The sequence below is a fragment of the Sceloporus occidentalis genome, unplaced genomic scaffold (genome assembly GCF_023333645.1).
Source record: "Sceloporus occidentalis isolate IW3139 unplaced genomic scaffold, rSceOcc1.0.p SCAF_129, whole genome shotgun sequence".
NCBI lineage: Eukaryota > Metazoa > Chordata > Lepidosauria > Squamata > Phrynosomatidae > Sceloporus > Sceloporus occidentalis.
The window spans coordinates 439,887-448,386 of record NW_028317109.1 but is presented as its reverse complement, the minus strand read 5'-3'; positions in this window follow the sequence as shown (position 1 = coordinate 448,386).

Sequence of the window (8,500 nt, the reverse complement as noted above, 5' to 3'; positions counted from 1 at the left end):
CATACGGCTCCTGAATCTAAGATGAGACCAACGACTGATTAAGGTTTGAGTCTTTACAGCAGGAGAAACGGGCAAGTAGATGGAGCTGATCTGCTGGCAGATTCAATGCTTCTACATGTTACGTGGCTGTTTCAGCGATAGCTTAGACAGCAGTCGTTAAATTAATGCATCAGGGAGGGCAATGATGCTCACCACCCTAAGAGCTCCCTTCCCTTCTCTAAAAAGATACAAGTCCACTGTAATAAATACATGTAAATAGGTCTCTTAAGCTATTTCTAAAGCCTGACTCCTAACAGCCTCAGCCTACCGGTGAAATGCACAATGTCTATCACGCTATTGGTACGGTGAGCCGTAACGTCTCGGACTGAGAAATGTCTTGTATGCGCCGGTCACATAAACCGTGGATAGGGGGATAGCATTTCTCCCCATCAGATACCTCTTTCCTCACTATCCCCCACCCCACTTTCTCCCCATCTCTTTTTTGCAAACAAGTTGAAACACTGGTACAAATAATGTGTGTTTAATACATTAAATATAGGGGGAAAAAACAGCTAATCTTTGTAACAAAAAAAATGGTTAAATATTGAAAAATTGGACCCCAGAAAGCATTTCCTTGGGCCCGGCTCCACGCTCCCTAGCATGCAATCACTCCCTCCGCTAACACACAACCGGAGATTAGGGGTAGACTGCAAGAGTGCAGGTATAAATCAACAGGAATTCAAATAAAAACTCAGCATTAAAAGGTAAAGATAAAACCCCCTAAATTACAGGCATAGATCACAGGTTACACACCCCAAGGGCCAGCCTTGGCATCCACATTCCTCACATAGAACCAGCACCCAAATTACATAAACAGATTACAGTCCAGAGAGAGCCAACTTTGTCCCCAAACAGCCCAACGTGAGACATCCTTGTCTATAAATATACCGATCTGTGCCATCTTTGTCCCATAAACACCCTGTCTGTGCCATCTTGGCCCCCAAGGCTCAAACACCCTGCTTGCGCCATCTTTGCCTTTCCCTAAATCACATCCATGATGCGCATATCCATTAATACATTCTCACAAATCACTCAAACAATTCATCCACACATCCATTCATTCTCTCATTAATTTACACAATTCATCTACACATTAATTCATATGTTATCTCTTTCGTTCACACAATTCAGTTGACCAATACCTGCAATGCTGTTTCCATGAGTTTATTTGATCTATACCCTCAGTGCTGAGTTTTCATGTGATTTCCAGTTGATCTTTACCTGCAATGCTGGATTTGTGCCAGAGTTGCATATAGGGGTGTAAGGCATTTCTGGATGCAGAGTGACATATAGGGGGTCAAAAGGCATATCTGGAGGCAGAGTGGCATAAACGGGGTTAAAAGGCAGAGGAGCATATAGGAGGGTATAAAGCATATTGGGGAGGCAGAGTGGCATATAGGGGGCATAAGGCTTTTCTGGAGGCAGAGTGCCCCATGATATGCCTTTTAACCCCCTTCATGCCACTCTGCCTCCAGAAATGCCTTATACCCCCTATATGCCACTCTGTCCCATGATATGCCTTTTAACCCTCTATATGGCAGAGTGGCATATAGGGGGTTAGAAGGCATATCATGGGACAGAGTGGCATATAGGGGTATAAGGCATTTCTGGATGCAGAGTGACATATAGGGGGTCAAAAGGCATATCTGGAGGTAGAGTGGCAAAAAAGGGTGTTAAAAGGCATATCACGGGGCAGAGGGGCATATAGGAGGGTTGAGGCATATCAGGGAGGCAGAGTGGCATATGGGGGGGTATAAGGCATTTCTGGAGGCAGAGTGACAGGGAGTAAAAGGCATTTCTGGAGGCAGAGTGGCATATAGGGTATTAAAAGGCATATTATGGGGCAGAGTGGCATATAGGAGGGTATAAAGCATATCGGGGAGGCAGAGTGGCATATAGGGGGGCATAAGGCTTTTCTGGAGGCAGAGTGCCCCATGATATGCCTTTTAACGCTCTTTATGCCACTCTGCCTCCAGAATGCCTTATACCCACTATATGCCACTCTGTCCCATGATATGCCTTTTAACCCCCTATGTGGCATATAGGGGGTTAGAAGGCATATCATGGGACAGAGTGGCATATAGGGGGTATAAGGCATTTCTGGAGGCAGAGTGGCATATAGGGGGTTAGAAGGCATATCAGGGGGGGCAGAGTGGCAAGCCTGGGGGCAGAGGTGCCTAACTCGGGGTTAGGTTCTCAAATGAAAGGAAATAAAAACCAAACATGTCTCAATCATAGCTTTTATTAAATATGGAAAAAAATAGTCTACATGAATTAATAAAGAAATAAAAGTTTCTTACCAGAATATCGTGAAGAATAATGTGATCAGTGTTTTGTTCCACTGAATAAAATGGAACTCTTTCATCTAAAAATGTTCGCAGTAGCAAATGTTTTGATCCATTCTGTGTAATGTATTTAATTTATTAGGGCCTTTTAACACTTTTGCTTTCTGGCATTTTAATACAAATAATGAGATAAAAAGAATGGCGAATAGTGTGACGCGGGTGTGTATAAGGGGTGCGTGTGGGTATAAGAGCTTCACCGTGAGATAAACTATATGGGGCTGGTCTCCAAATTTTTCCAGCGCTGCTTTTCAGTCCCAGTCCGGCCCTGGCGCTGTATACAGTAATATAACCCCCAGCGCTGTATACAGTAATACCCCCCCAGCGCTGTATACAGTAATATAACCCCCAGCGCTGCTTTTCAGTCCCAGTCCGGCCCTGGCGCTGTATACAGTAATATAACCCCCAGCGCTGTATACAGTAATACCCCCCCAGCGCTGTATACAGTAATATAACCCCCAGCGCTGCTTTTCAGTCCCAGTCCGGCCCTGGCGCTGTATACAGTAATAACCCCCCCCCCCCGGGCTGTATACAGTAATAATCCCCCCAGCGCTGTATACAGTAATATACCCCCCAGCGCTGTATACAGTAATATAACCCCCAGCGCTGTATACAGTAATACCCCCCCAGCGCTGTATACAGTAATATAACCCCCAGCGCTGCTTTTCAGTCCCAGTCCGGCCCTGGCGCTGTATACAGTAATATAACCCCCAGCGCTGTATACAGTAATATAACCCCCAGCGCTGTATACAGTAATACCCCCCCAGCGCTGTATACAGTAATATAACCCCCAGCGCTGTATACAGTAATATAACCCCCAGCGCTGTATACAGTAATATAACCCCCCAGCGCTGTATACAGTAATATAATCCCCAGCGCTGTATACAGTAATATAACCCCCAGCGCTGTATACAGTAATATAACCCCCCCAGCACTGTATACAGTAATATAACCCCCCAGCGCTGTATACAGTAATATAATCCCCAGCGCTGTATACAGTAATATAACCCCCAGCACTGTATACAGTAATATAACCCCCAGCGCTGTATACAGTAATATAACCCCCAGCGCTGTATACAGTAATATAACCCCCCAGCGCTGTATACAGTAATATAACCCCCAGCGCTGTATACAGTAATATAACCCCCCAGCGCTGTATACAGTAATATAACCCCCCCAGCGCTGTATACAGTAATATAATCCCCAGCGCTGTATACAGTAATATAACCCCCCAGCGCTGTATACAGTAATATAACCCCCCAGCGCTGTATACAGTAATATAACCCCCAGCGCTGTATACAGTAATATAACCCCCCAGCGCTGTATACAGTAATATAACCCCCCCAGCGCTGTATACAGTAATATAACCCCCCAGCGCTGTATAGAGTAATATAACCCCCCAGCGCTGTATACAGTAATATAACCCCCCAGCGCTTGATGGAGATTTTTTTTCTGTTCACTCACTGCATTTTTTTAAATAAAAATAAACTAACATGTCTATTTTTTTTAAAGAATTTTCCGTACCTGCACTGTATGTGCCAGATTATAGAAATCTTTTTGGAACTTTCAGATTTTTCCAGTACACTCTAAAAGTCCCTTTTAAGTTTGATCCTTACTAAATACTCCATAATCCTGGCACGGCTGCATTCTGAAGGTTCTCCACTAGATGTCACCAGAGGTTTTGCAGATCAAAGCTGTGTAAAAAAAAACGAATACATAAAAAAAAAAACTAAACATAAAAAAGTAAAGAAATTAATCCATAAAAGGACATTTTTAAATCCCTTAACAAGCCCATTCAAATCTTACCTAATTAAAAATGGAAAATATACAAAAATACCCATCTTAAAAACAATTCCATGGGGGCAATTTGATTTTTAGAGGTGCTAAAATAACTATTGCTGTAGCAAAAAAGTTTTTGTTTTTTTTCTTGAAGTTACCACAAACTTTGAAAGAGATTGGTGACAACATGGTGTTGTCTGGCTGGTTTGACACGTAACTCTACGCCATGTCCTGGCGGTATTGTGTTACTACAGCATGGGGTTCCTGCATTCGCTATCTAGATTTATTACTGCCCTCATTTATTGATATCAGTATGTATATATATATATATATATATATATATTATATAGCGCTCCCAATGTACGCAGTGCTTTTCACAAAAGATAGAGTATAACAAACCTGTATTAACAGAAAGACAATATATATATATATATTTAAATCATTTAGTGAATAGAGGGTATTTTTATGTTTTATCACCTAATTTTTATATATTATATCGGGGTTAATAGTTATAGTTAAGGTTACATACAAGAGGTATATTGCTTGTATATACTTTGAGTTATTAATTCAATACTGAAATATACCATAACAGGCTGCCTGCTCCAAGGAATGATCCCTGTTCAAAGGCAGATATCTTCTCCCCCGACATACTTCAATGAGCAGTTTACGTAAACTGCTCATTGGTCACTGACCAAACTATCAGCAGCACCAGAGATGTTAGAGCAGCCTTCCATTGGGTCCTCTTGAAGGCTTCTGCCCTTTCCTGAGAGGGTGGTAGATAAATAGAACAGCCTCCCAGTAGAAGTGGCAGAGGGTAATAGAGTGAGGGAATTTAAGCATGCATGGGATAGTCATATGGCTCCCAATGACGAGACCAACGACTGATTAAGTCAGAAATAAAGCGACTAGATGTAACCAAATGGGTTTCATCTGCCATTAAATTCTGTTTACAACTCCAATAAAACATAATCCAACAAAATATAAAATTTTAAATAAATAAATGGGGGCTGTTCATTTAACATGCAGACCTATTGACTTCACTAAGCATTAAGAAGGCTTCTAGACTGTAAGCTCTTTAAGCAGGGCCCTCCAAATTCCAAAATTGTGATGCGCTACTCATCCAACCATGTCTTTATGGACCTTGCTTTGTGCACCATTATACGGACAAAAATATTGGGACGCACCTCTATTATTTAAATCAGAGTTCTGGCCGCTTACTTCCAGTGGAGGAAAATCTTAATGCTTCAGCATTCATCTTGGACAATGCTCGGCTTCCAACTTTGTGGGAACAGTGTGGGGGAAGACCCTTTTCTGTTCCAGCGTGACTGTGCCCCAGCGCACAAAGCAAGGGCCATAAAGACATGGCAGGATTAGTTTGGGGTGGAAGAACTTGACCGGCCGCACAGAGCCCTGACCTCAACCCCATCGAACTCCTTTGGGATGAACTGGAACGGTTGACACTTGTATCAGATAACTAGAGTTGTAATCAAAGTATATAATAGGGTTTCCATCCGGATGCAAATTGTAGACATGGCCCCGAGCAGTTCCAATACCATGTCTGAAGGAAACCCCAAATATATCTTTAAGGGTATCTTTCATTCAGCCCGCTAAATAAACCAATGTGAAATGAAAGTGTGAATTAGTGAGTGACTGTAAAAGTGTTTGTGTGTATCATATGTATAATTGTGGAAAGGCAAAGATGGTGCAAGCAGGGTGTATATGGGACAAAGATGGCACAAGCAGGGTGTATATGGGACAAAGATGGCACAAGCAGGGTGTATATCGGACAAAGATGGCACAGGCCGGGCTGTTTGGGGACAAAGATGGCACGACCTATGTGTGTTATCTGGGTGCTGGTCAGGTTTTATGTGGGCAGTGTGGACGCCAGGGCTGGCTTTGGGGTGTGCAACCTGTGATCAATGCCTATAATTTAGGGAGGGGGGGGGTTACCTTTAATGCTAAGTTTTTATGCGAATTCCAATTTATCCATATCTGCTATGCTACGTTTCCATACGTTATTTATATATACCTGCAAATACAGGGTTTGTATGTCTTATTCAGTTTATCAATACCTGCAATTATGTTTCCATGTATTTGATCTATACCCTCAGTGCTGAGTTTACATGCGCGTTCCAGTTGATCTATACCTGTTACCATGGGCGTAGGAACCAGGGGGGGGGACAGATCACTCCCAGTAACTCATGCGGGGGGGGAGCGATAATTAAGAAATCCCCCCCAGGGCCGTAGGAACCCCCCAATAGGAACGCCACAAATGCGGCCCGCGTAAGATCGGCAGCCAGGGCAACCACAGAGGAACCGGAACCCAGCAGAGTTCACGTGACATTACATCACATCCTGCTTCCTCTGTGCAGTACCAGAGAACGCAGAGGGAGTCCGCGCCCTCTGCTGAAGCCTGTGAGCGGCATCGAGGAGCTGCAGTGCAGGTAAGGGGGTGGGGAGGGTGTTTGAATGAGTATTCGTGATTGAGGGAATGAATCTATGAATGAATGAGTGTATGTGTGTGTGTTATAGCATGGATGTGTAAGTGCTGGAACCTAGGCATGATGGGACTGTGATTGATGTTAGCAATCACACTCCTATCATGCCAAGTCAGCCAGTACATGCTGAAACCTAGCTAGCTGCCCCCCTTGTGTATTGATGCTGCCAGCAGTATGGGGTCTGCACATCACTTACAGCCACCCTGTACCAGCATGTACTGGCTGACTTGGCATGATAGGAGTGTGATTGCTAACAGCAATTACAGTCCCATCATACCTAAGTTACAGCATTTACTGGTTGGATGTGTAAGTGCTGGAACCTAGGCATGATGGGACTGTGATTGATGTTAGCAATCACACTCCTATCATGCCAAGTCAGCCAGTACATGCTGAAACATAGCTAGCTGCCCCCCTTGTGTATTGATGCTGCCAGCAGGGGTCTGCACATCACTTACAGCCACCCTGTACCAGCATGTACTGGCTGCCTGGGTATGATAGGAGTGTGATTGCTGTTAGCAATCACACTCCTATCATGCCAAGTCATATTGCTAATTTTTTTTGTCCAATTGTGGTGTGTTACCTACTTTAATTAAAAATGTGAGTTTTTATTATTATTTTTAAAGGTGGGGGGTCATTTTCGGTTTTGGCTAAGTGAACCGTGAATGTTTTGGTCCAGAATTTTCATTTCGGTGCATCCCTAGAATAAATAGAACTATTTCATTTTTAATTATCCTGATTCCTGAATTTGTAGTCACAAAACTTTCTAGGCCCAGAAATCAGTGAGAGGAAAAGTAAACGTTTTGTGTCATTTACTTTATTTTAATCTGCATATTTTATTTAAGGCCATATTTTCTCACAGTGAAAAATGAGTGCGGCCCGCGCACGTATACAATTCTGATGAAGTGGCCCACTGCAGAAAAAACTTGGACACCCCTGGGGTAGCTAGTGAGAAGGGGGGGGTAGGGAGAGGGTAGCTAGTGAGAAGGGGGGGTAGGGAGAGGGTAGCTAGTGAGAAGGGGGCGGTAGGGAGAGGGTAGCTAGTGAGAAGGGGGCGATAGTGAGAGGGTAGCTAGTGAGAAGGGAGGGTAGGGAGAGGGTAGCTAGTGAGAAGGGGGGGTAGGGAGAGGGTAGCTAGTGTGAGAAGGGAGGGTAGGGAGGGGGGTAGATAGTAAGAAAGTGTGAGAGGGGGTAGATAGTGTGAAAGTGGGGATCTGATGGGGGAAAATGCTGTCCCCCCCAGATTTTTAGGCGTTCCTACGCCCATGCCTGTTACATTTCCATACATTGCTATTGTATACCTGCAAATACAGGATTTGTATGTCTGATTCTGTTTATTTGATCTATACCTTCCATGCAGAGTTCATTGCTGTTTGTCTGTTTTTGGTTATTAGTGTGGCAGAGGAAGAGCGTGCGTGCGTGGTGTGCGAGCCTGTCCTGCCACTTAACTTACAGTAGGAACTATTTAATTTTTCTTCAGGGGACAAAACTTTCAAGGCCCTGAAATCATTTAGTGTAAAAGTTAAGGTATTGTGTTATTTACTCTATTTATTTCAAGGATTAGTGGCACTAAATTGTGGCTTCAGGCTTCCCATGTTGAATGATCAAGTATAATGTTAGTCCAGTAACAAAAAGTATCATTCCATAGCACATTACTTTTGGCAAATTATATATATATCGTTTCAGTGGTAGGATTTAACGGTGGAAATTATTAATTCCTCCCCAGTTTTGACTGTGGTATCTTATGTGTCCCCACTATATATTGTTTCTAGAGTCGCCGCTGTTCCTCCCCATTATGTTACTGTTTAAAACAGCCAATGTCATACTGACAGTGTATCAGGAGTC